The sequence below is a fragment of the Chaetodon trifascialis genome, chromosome 23, assembly GCF_039877785.1.
Source record: "Chaetodon trifascialis isolate fChaTrf1 chromosome 23, fChaTrf1.hap1, whole genome shotgun sequence".
Lineage (NCBI taxonomy): Eukaryota > Metazoa > Chordata > Actinopteri > Chaetodontiformes > Chaetodontidae > Chaetodon > Chaetodon trifascialis.
Window position 1 is genome coordinate 4,658,819 of NC_092078.1, and position 13,139 is coordinate 4,671,957.

At 48.2% G+C, this 13,139-nt stretch overlaps 1 protein-coding gene across 1 annotated transcript in view; it reads left to right on the forward strand.

Annotated features, from left to right (window-relative positions):
• The window catches only part of khnyn (KH and NYN domain containing), a 133,983-nt gene that overhangs the window by 48,681 nt on the left and 72,163 nt on the right, over window positions 1-13,139 (forward strand). The gene's annotated exons all lie outside the window — the stretch shown is intronic.

A 13,139-nucleotide genomic window follows, 5' to 3' on the forward strand; every position in this document is an offset into this window, starting at 1 on the left:
AGCCACCAGCTAGCATCATTTTTAAAAGTAAGGAAACTTGGAAACATGTTGAAAATCAATAAACAAAAGGGTTTCTGTGGTTTCAAGGCAGCATTCTCATTTTGCAGCAGACCAATTCAACAAATTTAAGTATTTGGTTAAAAATAGAGCCAATCCTTGTCAGGCTGCACCAGTTCCTTGTGGTTTCACCAGTCCTCTTGTGTCTTGTCTGTCTTCCTTTGCTTGTCCAGGTCCGCGCTGTGACTACACCTGTCACTCAGCTCCTCCAGCCCCGCCTCCTCTCACACCTGCAAACCATCACAGACAATCAGCAGTCGTATTTAAACTCGGCTGAGTCTCCCAGTATTTGTCGGATCGTCTGCTTCCCACAGTGGTCCTCTGTCCGTTCCTCTGCCTGAGTGGGTCATTTTGCCTTGCCTTACCTTCCACTCACCTGTGCATTGTTTCCTTTTTTTTTTTTCCAGGTGTCTTACCTCCCTGTAAGCCCTCTGCCCAGCCCAGCCTGCCTGTGAGAGGAGTTGGAGCTCATCCTGTTCAGAGTGTTTTCTACTCTCGCTTTTAGTTGATTCCCGTTTTGGAGGACACCTTTAGTTATTATTCGGAGTGTTTCTTGCTCTCGCCTTTTGTTACTCCCGTTTTTGTGGACACTTTTTGTTATTAAACCCTTTTGTGTTTCATACCAGCCTGCTCTCCTGTTATCTCTGTTGCCGTCGCTCTGAGTTTCTCCTTTTCTGGTCTAGTGTGCTCATGCACGCAGCAGTCCTGCCGTCGTGCATCAGGTTTCCGGGGCGTTCATCCAGCTGTGGCTGCTGAGGAGCTTCGACCGCAGCCTTGATTCAAAAGAGTCCAACCTTGACCATGATCTGCTGGTGTCAGAGTAGTTGTCTGACTGTCTGTCTTAGTCAACATGAGTCTGAGTCACACCACCAAACAGGCACTTGTTGTACAGTGTTTTTATACAGATCAACTGATATTTTATCTGTAAAATGTACTCATGGTATCAAAATAACAGTACTGGTATATCATTATATTGTATATGACGAGTTTTAGTGTATATTGTATACATAAAACTTCTTGAGTTTTCTGGTAAACTATGGGAAAGTTTCAAAAGTTGTGAAATTAATGTAGTGGAGTAAAAGTTCAATAGTGGCACATGGTGGAATAGAAGCACAAAGTAGCACAAGTTGGATATACTTTGTTTAAAATTTCCATTTTATGCTGTTTTATCCTTCTGCTCCACTACATCCCAGAGGCAAATATTGAACTTTCACCCCTCTAAGATCAGACTTTATTGATCCCACGGTGGGGAAGTTAAATCTTTACAGCCAGCAAGTGTTAGAAAAAGCAAAAACAGTCGCACAAAAGGGTCCAGATAAAAAAGTGCGCAGGACACAAAACTGAAAAACAACTATATGAACATTATGTACAGATTATAAAAATACTACTGCCCATAAAAAGCACTATTGCCAGTATTGTTAGGAGAAAAGCTCCTGGTGACATGTTGGTGTGACAGCTGCTGGGATGAAGGAGCCAGTCCTGTAAGCGAGCTCAGCATTTCTTAGTTTTTGGTCAATTCTGCATTTTATACCTTGTTGGCTCAGATAAGTTGAATATAACCTGTGTAAACATTGACCAGTTGTATTAGAACTGGAAGAAGTTCCTGAAACATGAAAAATACAATTTACAAATTTACTGTGTAATTTATAGTGTGGGAGAAACCGGAGCACCCGGAGAAAACCCGTATGACAGCGGGAGGCGCGCACAGCCTCAAGAGTCTTGTCGCAGTGACTCTCAGAGGACACAGTGTTGATCACTGCGTCTCTGTGCGCTCCCATCTTCTTCTGACAGGGACCTCTGCAGCAGCTTTGCCGGCCCAAGCTGGACTCCAGCCCGGACCTGTGCTGCGTGTCATCCCCTGTCAGAGCCCCCCCCCAACCCCCCACCCCACCCCCCAGTCAGGTCTTAGGCAAGAATGCCAACCAAGAAGAAGGCAACGAAACCCAGAAAATAGCCCATGAATATGAGCACATATTTTGTTATAGATTTCCAGGAACCGATGGCGATTTTCTCCACCGCTGGCCTCGCATGGAAATCCCGGATGCAGTCCTGCAGAGTCTGGACGACGGTCGCGTCCACAGCTGGATCCTCTAGTTTGATGAGAGCCTCCAGCTGCCGCCTGCTACCGAACTTCTTCTTCAGCTCTTTGATCACAGTCTTGCACAGCTTCCTGGTGGTCTTGAGATCCGGACAGACGAAGTTTGTGATGTTGGACAGACCCTCCATCGTTTCGTCTCGGAGTCTCTTGATGTGCGTGGTCCACTCCTCATGGCTGCGTTCCTCGAAAGCGCTGCACTTGATCAACACTCTGGCCGTCAGCAGGGTGACGAAGAGCCTGAGCTCCTGTCCCCCCTCCTCAGGTGTGGCCTCTCCAGCGGAGGCTGGGGGGGTGGCGGGGGGCTGGAGCTCCTTTCCCCCCTCCTCGGGTGTGGCCTCTCCAGCGGAGGCTGGGGGGGTGACGGGGGGCTGGGGCTCCTGTCCTTCCTCGGTTGTGGGTCCCCAAGCAGAGGCTGGAGGGATATTAGGAGACGTGGATCTAAAAGGCTCAACCATGGTGACCTCAGAAATGTTCTCCATGTCTTTAGTGTCTGTGGTGATTGTGTTCAGGTTCCTCACAAGTTTCTGCTTCTGACGTTGCCTTTGATTCGTACTGGTCTCGATCGTTCAGCGCTCTGTGCTGTGAGACCTGATCCTGACTCTTATAGGCTGAGCGGCTTTGATGTCTTTACAGTCTAAAGTCGCGCTTTGGTGCTCCGTGACGTCACGCGCGACCACGTATGCGAGCACGCAAACATACACCCGTAATGATCAAACTCTTCACCAGCATCCTCAGGGTGGAAACGGTGGAACAGATACTTTGACTTTTACTTCCCCACGGTGGGGAAGTTAAATCTTTACAGCCAGCAAGTGTTAGAAAAAGCAAAAACAGTCGCACAAAAGGGTCCAGATAAAAAAGTGCGCAGGATACAAAACTGAAAAACAACTATATGAACATTATGTACAGATTATAAAAATACTACTGCCCATAAAAAGCACTATTGCCAGTATTGTTAGGAGAAAAGCTCCTGGTGACATGTTGGTGTGACAGCTGCTGGGATGAAGGACCCAGTCCTGTAAGCGAGCTCAGCATTTCTTAGTTTTTGGTCAATTCTGCATTTTATACCTTGTTGGCTCAGATAAGTTGAATATAACCTGTGTAAACATGGACCAGTTGTATTAGAACTGGAAGAAGTTCCTGAAACATGAAAAATACAATTTACAAATTTATTGTGTAATTTATAGTGTGGGAGAAACCGGAGCACCCGGAGAAAACCCGTATGGACAATCAAGTCTTACAAAGTAAGAATTGAAAAGGCAATCAAGATGGAAATGACGAACCATCCCAGAAGTATGCCTATGCTTATGAGCAGATACTTCAATGCAGCTATACAGGAACCGCGGATGGTTCCCTTCTTCTTCGCTTCCCTCACATGGAAATCCCGGATGCAGTCCTGCAGAGTCTGGACGACGGTCGCGTCCACAGCTGGATCCTCTAGTTTGATAAGAGCCTCCAGCTGCAGCCCGCTGCCGAACTTCTTCTTCAGGCCTTTGATCACAGTCTTGCACAGCTTCCTGGTGGTCTTGAGATCCGGACAGACGAAGTTTGTGATGTTGGACAGACCCTCCATCGTTTTGTCTCGGAGTCTCTTGATGTGCGTGGTCCACTCCTCATCGCTGCGTTCCTTCAAGGCGCCGCACTTCATCAACACTCTGGCCGTCAGCAGGGTGACGAAGAGCCTGAGCTCCTGTCCCCCCTCCTCGGGTGTGGCCTCTCCGGTGGAGGATGGGGGGGTGGCGGGGGTCCGGGACTCCCATTCCCCCTCCTCAGGTTTGGCCTCTCCGGTGGAGGATGGGGGGGTGGCGGGGGTCCGGGACTCCCGTTCCCCCTCCTCAGGTGTGGCCTCTCCGGTGGAGGATGGGGGGGTGGCGGGGGTCCGGGACTCCCGTTCCCCCCCCTCAGGTGTGGCCTCTGCGGCGGGGGGTGGGGGGGTGGCGGGGGGGTGGGGCTCCTGTCCCTCTTCGGGTGCGGACCCCCCAGCAGAGGCTGGAGGGATATCAGGAGACGTGGATCTCGGCTCAACCATGGTGAGCTCAGAAAATGTTGTGTCCTCAGAAATGTTCTCCATGTCTTTAGTGTCTGTGGTGATTGTGTTCAGGTTCCTCACGAGTTTCTGCTTCTGACGTTGCCTTTGATTCGTACTGGTCTCGATCGTTCAGCGCTCTGTGCTGTGAGACCTGATCCTGACTCTTATAGGCTGAGCGGCTTTGATGTCTTTACAGTCTAAAGTCGCGCTTTGGTGCTCCGTGACGTCACGCACATGCGCGCGCATGCACAGGTGCGCGTTCTCTTCCAAACACAGCACTAAAAAATGAAATACTTCATTCATTGAAAGTGACAATAATGATCAAACTCTTCACCAGCATCCTCAGGGTGGAAACGGCGGAACAGATACTTTGACTTCAGTAAAAGTACCAGTGGAACAGTGTAAAAATACTCTGTTACAAGTAAAAGTCCTGCATTCAACATCACACCTCAGTAAAAGTACACAGGTAATATCAGCAAAATGTACTTAAATGTTTACATGTGGATGTTATTCAGTCGATTCTTTTGTCACAAATGGATTGTGAAGCAAGTCCTGTTTGCACACTTCAATGTTTATTTGATTTTAATGTTAATAAACTATATTAACGATAGAAAGTTTAACGAATGAACCGTCAGTCATTATCAGGAAACTTCAAACTGGCAGATCACATGTCGAGATAAATGTTGATCACTCTGGACAAGTTATGGTGAGAATACTTGTTATTTAAGTTTGCAATAACTGGAAACTACAATATGAAATGAATGAAAAGCTTCAGTTATCCCTTTGACCCTCGCGGGCCTCCATAGGAGGCTGCAGCAGCTTTATCAACTGTTCGGCGCAGTGAAAAGTAAGCGGACCTCCGCTGTGTCACATGTTGCTCAAGTGCTGCAGATCATCTTCCTCTCAGCTCATCCCTCCTCTTCTGTCTCCTGCAGCTTTGTCTCACATTTTTCCCTCTTCCCCCAAACTGTCACCGTTTCCCGCAGCGAGCGGAGGAAACGCTGAGGGATTTGAACTCAGTGCGTTTGTGCAGTTACGCACGCGAGCAGCTGACAGGTGCTTCCACCCAGTGTTAACAGGTGGAACTACAGCACCGCGCGTGACAGCCGATTGGGCAAGGAGTGGGACTGCTGGACGAACACAACAGAGGATATTTACTCAACCACTGCACAGATTGAAGGTACTTAGTTTCCATTTTATGCTGTTTTATCCTTCTGCTCCACTACATCTCAGAGGCAACTATTGAACTTTTCACCCCTCTAAGATCAGACTTTATTGATCCCACGGTGGGGAAGTTAAATCTTTACAGCCAGCAAGTGTTAGAAAAAGCAAAAACAGTCGCACAAAAGGGTCCAGATAAAAAAGTGCGCAGGACACAAAACTGAAAAACAACTATATGAACATTATGTACAGATTATAAAAATACTACTGCCCATAAAAAGCACTATTGCCAGTATTGTTAGGAGAAAAGCTCCTGGTGACATGTTGGTGTGACAGCTGCTGGGATGAAGGACCCAGTCCTGTAAGCGAGCTCAGCATTTCTTAGTTTTTGGTCAATTCTGCATTTTATACCTTGTTGGCTCAGATAAGTTGAATATAACCTGTGTAAACATGGACCAGTTGTATTAGAACTGGAAGAAGTTCCTGAAACATGAAAAATACAATTTACAAATTTATTGTGTAATTTATAGTGTGGGAGAAACCGGAGCACCCGGAGAAAACCCGTATGGACAATCAAGTCTTACAAAGTAAGAATTGAAAAGGCAATCAAGATGGAAATGACGAACCATCCCAGAAGTATGCCTATGCTTATGAGCAGATACTTCAATGCAGCTATACAGGAACCGCGGATGGTTCCCTTCTTCTTCGCTTCCCTCACATGGAAATCCCGGATGCAGTCCTGCAGAGTCTGGACGACGGTCGCGTCCACAGCTGGATCCTCTAGTTTGATAAGAGCCTCCAGCTGCAGCCCGCTGCCGAACTTCTTCTTCAGGCCTTTGATCACAGTCTTGCACAGCTTCCTGGTGGTCTTGAGATCCGGACAGACGAAGTTTGTGATGTTGGACAGACCCTCCATCGTTTTGTCTCGGAGTCTCTTGATGTGCGTGGTCCACTCCTCATCGCTGCGTTCCTTCAAGGCGCCGCACTTCATCAACACTCTGGCCGTCAGCAGGGTGACGAAGAGCCTGAGCTCCTGTCCCCCCTCCTCGGGTGTGGCCTCTCCGGTGGAGGATGGGGGGGTGGCGGGGGTCCGGGACTCCCATTCCCCCTCCTCAGGTGTGGCCTCTCCGGTGGAGGATGGGGGGGTGGCGGGGGTCCGGGACTCCCGTTCCCCCTCCTCAGGTGTGGCCTCTCCGGTGGAGGATGGGGGGGTGGCGGGGGTCCGGGACTCCCGTTCCCCCTCCTCAGGTGTGGCCTCTGCGGCGGGGGGTGGGGGGGTGGCGGGGGGGTGGGGCTCCTGTCCCTCTTCGGGTGCGGACCCCCCAGCAGAGGCTGGAGGGATATCAGGAGACGTGGATCTCGGCTCAACCATGGTGAGCTCAGAAAATGTTGTGTCCTCAGAAATGTTCTCCATGTCTTTAGTGTCTGTGGTGATTGTGTTCAGGTTCCTCACGAGTTTCTGCTTCTGACGTTGCCTTTGATTCGTACTGGTCTCGATCGTTCAGCGCTCTGTGCTGTGAGACCTGATCCTGACTCTTATAGGCTGAGCGGCTTTGATGTCTTTACAGTCTAAAGTCGCGCTTTGGTGCTCCGTGACGTCACGCACATGCGCGCGCATGCACAGGTGCGCGTTCTCTTCCAAACACAGCACTAAAAAATGAAATACTTCATTCATTGAAAGTGACAATAATGATCAAACTCTTCACCAGCATCCTCAGGGTGGAAACGGCGGAACAGATACTTTGACTTCAGTAAAAGTACCAGTGGAACAGTGTAAAAATACTCTGTTACAAGTAAAAGTCCTGCATTCAACATCACACCTCAGTAAAAGTACACAGGTAATATCAGCAAAATGTACTTAAATGTTTACATGTGGATGTTATTCAGTCGATTCTTTTGTCACAAATGGATTGTGAAGCAAGTCCTGTTTGCACACTTCAATGTTTATTTGATTTTAATGTTAATAAACTATATTAACGATCGAAAGTTTAACGAATGAACCGTCAGTCATTATCAGGAAACTTCAAACTGGCAGATCACATGTCGAGATAAATGTTGATCACTCTGGCCAAGTTATGGTGAAAATACTTTTTATTTAAGTTTGCAATAACTGCAAACTACAATATGAAATGAATGAAAAGCTTCAGTTATCCCTTTGACCCTCGCGGGCCTCCATAGGAGGCTGCAGCAGCTCAGTGAGGGCTCCCTCCATTCGTCTCTTCCTCTCTGCGTTTTCCCTCCTGACTCACCTGCACTTGTGTTTGTTTTGTTTTCTTTCTCAACCTGCAGCGACGTTCACGCGTGGGAGTTTTTACATGAGTTGTTCATTCTTGAAACGCACAGTTGCCGTCATGCTCGGTAGAACCAGGCTTGTGGGATGATCGCAGCAGAAGAATGCAGAATAAAAGTCGGACTTTTAGGAGTTCAGAGGGATCAAATGTAGACCTGCTCCTCCTCCTCCTCCTCCTCCTCCTCCTCCTCCGTCCCTTGACTTTCCACACTCAACCATCTCTTCCTCTCCTCTCCGCTTCCTCCTCCTCCTCCTCCCCTTCTAGCCACTGCTCTGCCTGTATTTATTTGTCTCTCACTGTATTCATTAAACAATGAATGAAGTAAAAGAAGAACATTTGGACAAAGAGGTGAGACGTGTACCTGCAGCTCTGTGTCTTTATTCTTCTTCTTCTCCTCATGAGAACTCCAAACAGGCAGGTCAGAAAAGTTGTTTGGAGTCAAGTGCTGAATGAGAGCGACAGATGAGTATCATGTGTTTACAGAGAAGATGGACGATATGGAGGACCACAGGTGTGGAAATGATTAGAAACTATTTTACTAATTGATACCAGCTTGGAAAATAAACAGGAACTTATAAAATATTTGACAAATGCATGAATAGATTAAATGACTAAACTGATATATTGACTGATTTTATGAAAATGCCTTTCTAATCTGACCTGTGTATTGAGGGATTAATGTATTTGTAAATTTGTTGAACAGTTCTTTTCATCGTCCCTTTAAATATCAATGGATGAACAACAAGCTTCAGTTATCCCTTTGACCCTCGCGGGCCTCCATAGGAGGCTGCAGCAGCTTTATCAACTCGTTCGCTGAGGGATTTGAACTCAGTGCGTTTGTGCAGTTACGCACGCGAGCGGCTGACAGGTGCTTCCACCCAGTGTGAACGTGATAGAATTTAAAAAAAAAAAAAAACACTGACAGGGGACATTTTCCTGCAATATACTACACTTAAAGAACAAGAGCACAGCATTTTGAGCCCGTGCGGTCGCTCCTTCATCCTGCATGGCAGCGCTGATGTTTGGCTCAGGTTCCTGGAGGAAACGCTTCCCTCTGAAGCTCCAGCTGCTGCTCCAAAGAAACACCTGCTTTGACACCTGACTGAGAATCCCAGCAGACATTTGACACCAACTTTCCATACTTGACCCTTTTTGATAGTGCAGCAGCATTAACGAGTTGATAAAGCTGCTGCAGCCTCCTATGGAGGCCCGCGAGGGTCAAAGGGATAACTGAAGCTTTTCATTCATTTCATATTGTAGTTTCCAGTTATTGCAAACTTAAATAAAAAGTATTTTCACCATAACTTGTCCAGAGTGATCAACATTTATCTCGACATGTGATCTGCCAGTTTGAAGTTTCCTGATAATGACTGACGGTTCATTCGTTAAACTTTCTATCGTTAATATAGTTTATTAACATTAAAATCAAATAAACATTGAAGTGTGCAAACAGGACTTGCTTCACAATCCATTTGTGACAAAAGAATCGACTGAATAACATCCACATGTAAACATTTAAGTACATTTTGCTGATATTACCTGTGTACTTTTACTGAGGTGTGATGTTGAATGCAGGACTTTTACTTGTAACAGAGTATTTTTACACTGTTCCACTGGTACTTTTACTGAAGTCAAAGTATCCGTTCCGCCGTTTCCACCCTGAGGATGCTGGTGAAGAGTTTGATCATTATTGTCACTTTTAATGAATGAAGTATTTCATTTTTTAGTGCTGTGTTTGGAGGAGAACGCGCACCTGTGCATGCGCGCGCATGTGCGTGACGTCACGGAGCACAAAAGCGCGACTTTAGACTGTAAAGACATCAAAGCCGCTCAGCCTATAAGAGTCAGGATCAGGTCTCACAGCACAGAGCGCTGAACGATGGAGACCAGTACGAATCAAAGGCAACGTCAGAAGCAGAAACTCGTGAGGAACCTGAACACAATCACCACAGACACTAAAGACATGGAGAACATTTCTGAGGACACAACATTTTCTGAGGTCACCATGGTTGAGCCTTTTAGATCCACGTCTCCTAAGATCCCTCCAGCCTCTGCTTGGGGACCCACAACTGAAGAGGGACAGGAGCCCCAGCCGCCCGCCACCCCCCCACCCCCCGCCGCAGAGGCCACACCCGAGGAGGGGGATCGGGAGCCCCAGCCCCCCGCCACCCCCCCATCCTCCACCGGAGAGGCCACACCCGAGGAGGGGGATCGGGAGTCCCAGACCCCCGCCACCCCCCCATCCTCCACCGGAGAGGCCACACCTGAGGAGGGGGAACGGGAGTCCCGGACCCCCGCCACCCCCCCATCCTCCACCGGAGAGGCCACACCCGAGGAGGGGGAACGGGAGCTCAGGCTCTTCGTCACCCTGCTGACGGCCAGAGTGTTGAGGAAGTGCGGCGCCTTGAAGGAACGCAGCGATGAGGAGTGGACCACGCACATCAAGAGACTCCGAGACAAAACGATGGAGGGTCTGTCCGACATCACAAACTTCGTCTGTCCGGATTTCGACACCACCAGGAAGCTGTGCAAGACTGTGATCAAAGGCCTGAAGAAGAAGTTCGACAGCGGGCTGCAGCTGGAGGCTCTTATCAAACTAGAGGATCCAGCTGTGGACGCGACCGTCGTCCAGACTCTGCAGGACTGCATCCGGGATTTCCATGTGAGGGAAGCGAAGAAGAAGGGAACCATCCGCCGTTACTGTAGAGCTGCATTGAAGTATCTGCTCATAAGCATAGGCATACTTCTGGGATGGTTCGTCTTTTCCATCATGATTGCTTTTTCAATTCTTACTTTGTAAGACTTGATTGTCCATACGGGTTTTCTCCGGGTGCTCCGGTTTCTCCCACACTATAAATTACACAATACATTTGTAAATTGTATTTTTCATGTTTCAGGAACTTCTTCCAGTTCTAATACAACTGGTCAATGTTTACACAGGTTATATTCAACTTATCTGAGCCAACAAGGTATAAAATGCAGAATTGACCAAAAACTAAGAAATGCTGAGCTCGCTTACAGGACTGGGTCCTTCATCCCAGCAGCTGTCACACCAACATGTCACCAGGAGCTTTTCTCCTAACAATACTGGCAATAGTGCTTTTTATGGGCAGTAGTATTTTTATAATCTGTACATAATGTTCATATAGTTGTTTTTCAGTTTTGTATCCTGCGCACTTTTTTATCTGGACCCTTTTGTGCGACTGTTTTTGCTTTTTCTAACACTTGCTGGCTGTAAAGATTTAACTTCCCCACCGTGGGATCAATAAAGTCTGATCTTAGAGGGGTGAAAAGTTCAATAGTTGCCTCTGAGATGTAGTGGAGCAGAAGGATAAAACAGCATAAAATGGAAACTAAGTACCTTCAATCTGTGCAGTGGTTGAGTAAATATCCTCTGTTGTGTTCGTCCAGCAGTCCCACTCCTTGCCCAATCGGCTGTCACGCGCGGTGCTGTAGTTCCACCTGTTAACACTGGGTGGAAGCACCTGTCAGCCGCTCGCGTGCGTAACTGCACAAACGCACTGAGTTCAAATCCCTCAGCGTTTCCTCCGCTCGCTGCGGGAAACGGTGACAGTTTGGGGGAAGAGGGAAAAATGTGAGACAAAGCTGCAGGAGACAGAAGAGGAGGGATGAGCTGAGAGGAAGATGATCTGCAGCACTTGAGCAACATGTGACACAGCGGAGGTCCGCTTACTTTTCACTGCGCCGAACAGTTGATAAAGCTGCTGCAGCCTCCTATGGAGGCCCGCGAGGGTCAAAGGGATAACTGAAGCTTTTCATTCATTTCATATTGTAGTTTGCAGTTATTGCAAACTTAAATAACAAGTATTTTCACCATAACTTGTCCAGAGTGATCAACATTTATCTCGACATGTGATCTGACAGTTTGAAGTTTCCTGATAATGACTGACGGTTCATTCGTTAAACTTTCGATCGTTAATATAGTTTATTAACATTAAAATCAAATAAACATTGAAGTGTGCAAACAGGACTTGCTTCACAATCCATTTGTGACAAAAGAATCGACTGAATAACATCCACATGTAAACATTTAAGTACATTTTGCTGATATTACCTGTGTACTTTTACTGAGGTGTGATGTTGAATGCAGGACTTTTACTTGTAACAGAGTATTTTTACACTGTTCCACTGGTACTTTTACTGAAGTCAAAGTATCTGTTCCGCCGTTTCCACCCTGAGGATGCTGGTGAAGAGTTTGATCATTATTGTCACTTTCAATGAATGAAGTATTTCATTTTTTAGTGCTGTGTTTGGAAGAGAACGCGCACCTGTGCATGCGCGCGCATGTGCGTGACGTCACGGAGCACCAAAGCGCGACTTTAGACTGTAAACACATCAAAGCCGCTCAGCCTATAAGAGTCAGGATCAGGTCTCACAGCACAGAGCGCTGAACGATCGAGACCAGTACGAATCAAAGGCAACGTCAGAAGCAGAAACTCGTGAGGAACCTGAACACAATCACCACAGACACTAAAGACATGGAGAACATTTCTGAGGACACAACATTTTCTGAGCTCACCATGGTTGAGCCGAGATCCACGTCTCCTGAGATCCCTCCAGCCTCTGCTGGGGGGTCCGCACCCGAAGAGGGACAGGAGCCCCACCCCCCCGCCACCCCCCCACCCCCCGCCGCAGAGGCCACACCTGAGGAGGGGGAACGGGAGTCCCGGACCCCCGCCACCCCCCCATCCTCCACCGGAGAGGCCACACCTGAGGAGGGGGAACGGGAGTCCCGGACCCCCGCCACCCCCCCATCCTCCACCGGAGAGGCCACACCTGAGGAGGGGGAACGGGAGTCCCGGACCCCCGCCACCCCCCCATCCTCCACCGGAGAGGCCACACCTGAGGAGGGGGAACGGGAGTCCCGGACCCCCGCCACCCCCCCATCCTCCACCGGAGAGGCCACACCTGAGGAGGGGGGACAGGAGCTCAGGCTCTTCGTCACCCTGCTGACGGCCAGAGTGTTGATGAAGTGCGGCGCCTTGAAGGAACGCAGCGATGAGGAGTGGACCACGCACATCAAGAGACTCCGAGACAAAACGATGGAGGGTCTGTCCAACATCACAAACTTCGTCTGTCCGGATCTCAACACCACCAGGAAGCTGTGCAAGACTGTGATCAAAGGCCTGAAGAAGAAGTTCGGCAGCGGGCTGCAGCTGGAGGCTCTCATCAAACTAGAGGATCCAGCTGTGGACGCGACCGTCGTCCAGACTCTGCAGGACTGCATCCGGGATTTCCATGTGAGGGAAGCGAAGAAGAAGGGAACCATCCGCGGTTCCTGTATAGCTGCATTGAAGTATCTGCTCATAAGCATAGGCATACTTCTGGGATGGTTCGTCATTTCCATCTTGATTGCCTTTTCAATTCTTACTTTGTAAGACTTGATTGTCCATACGGGTTTTCTCCGGGTGCTCCGGTTTCTCCCACACTATAAATTACACAATAAATTTGTAAATTGTATTTTTCATGTTTCAGGAACTTCTTC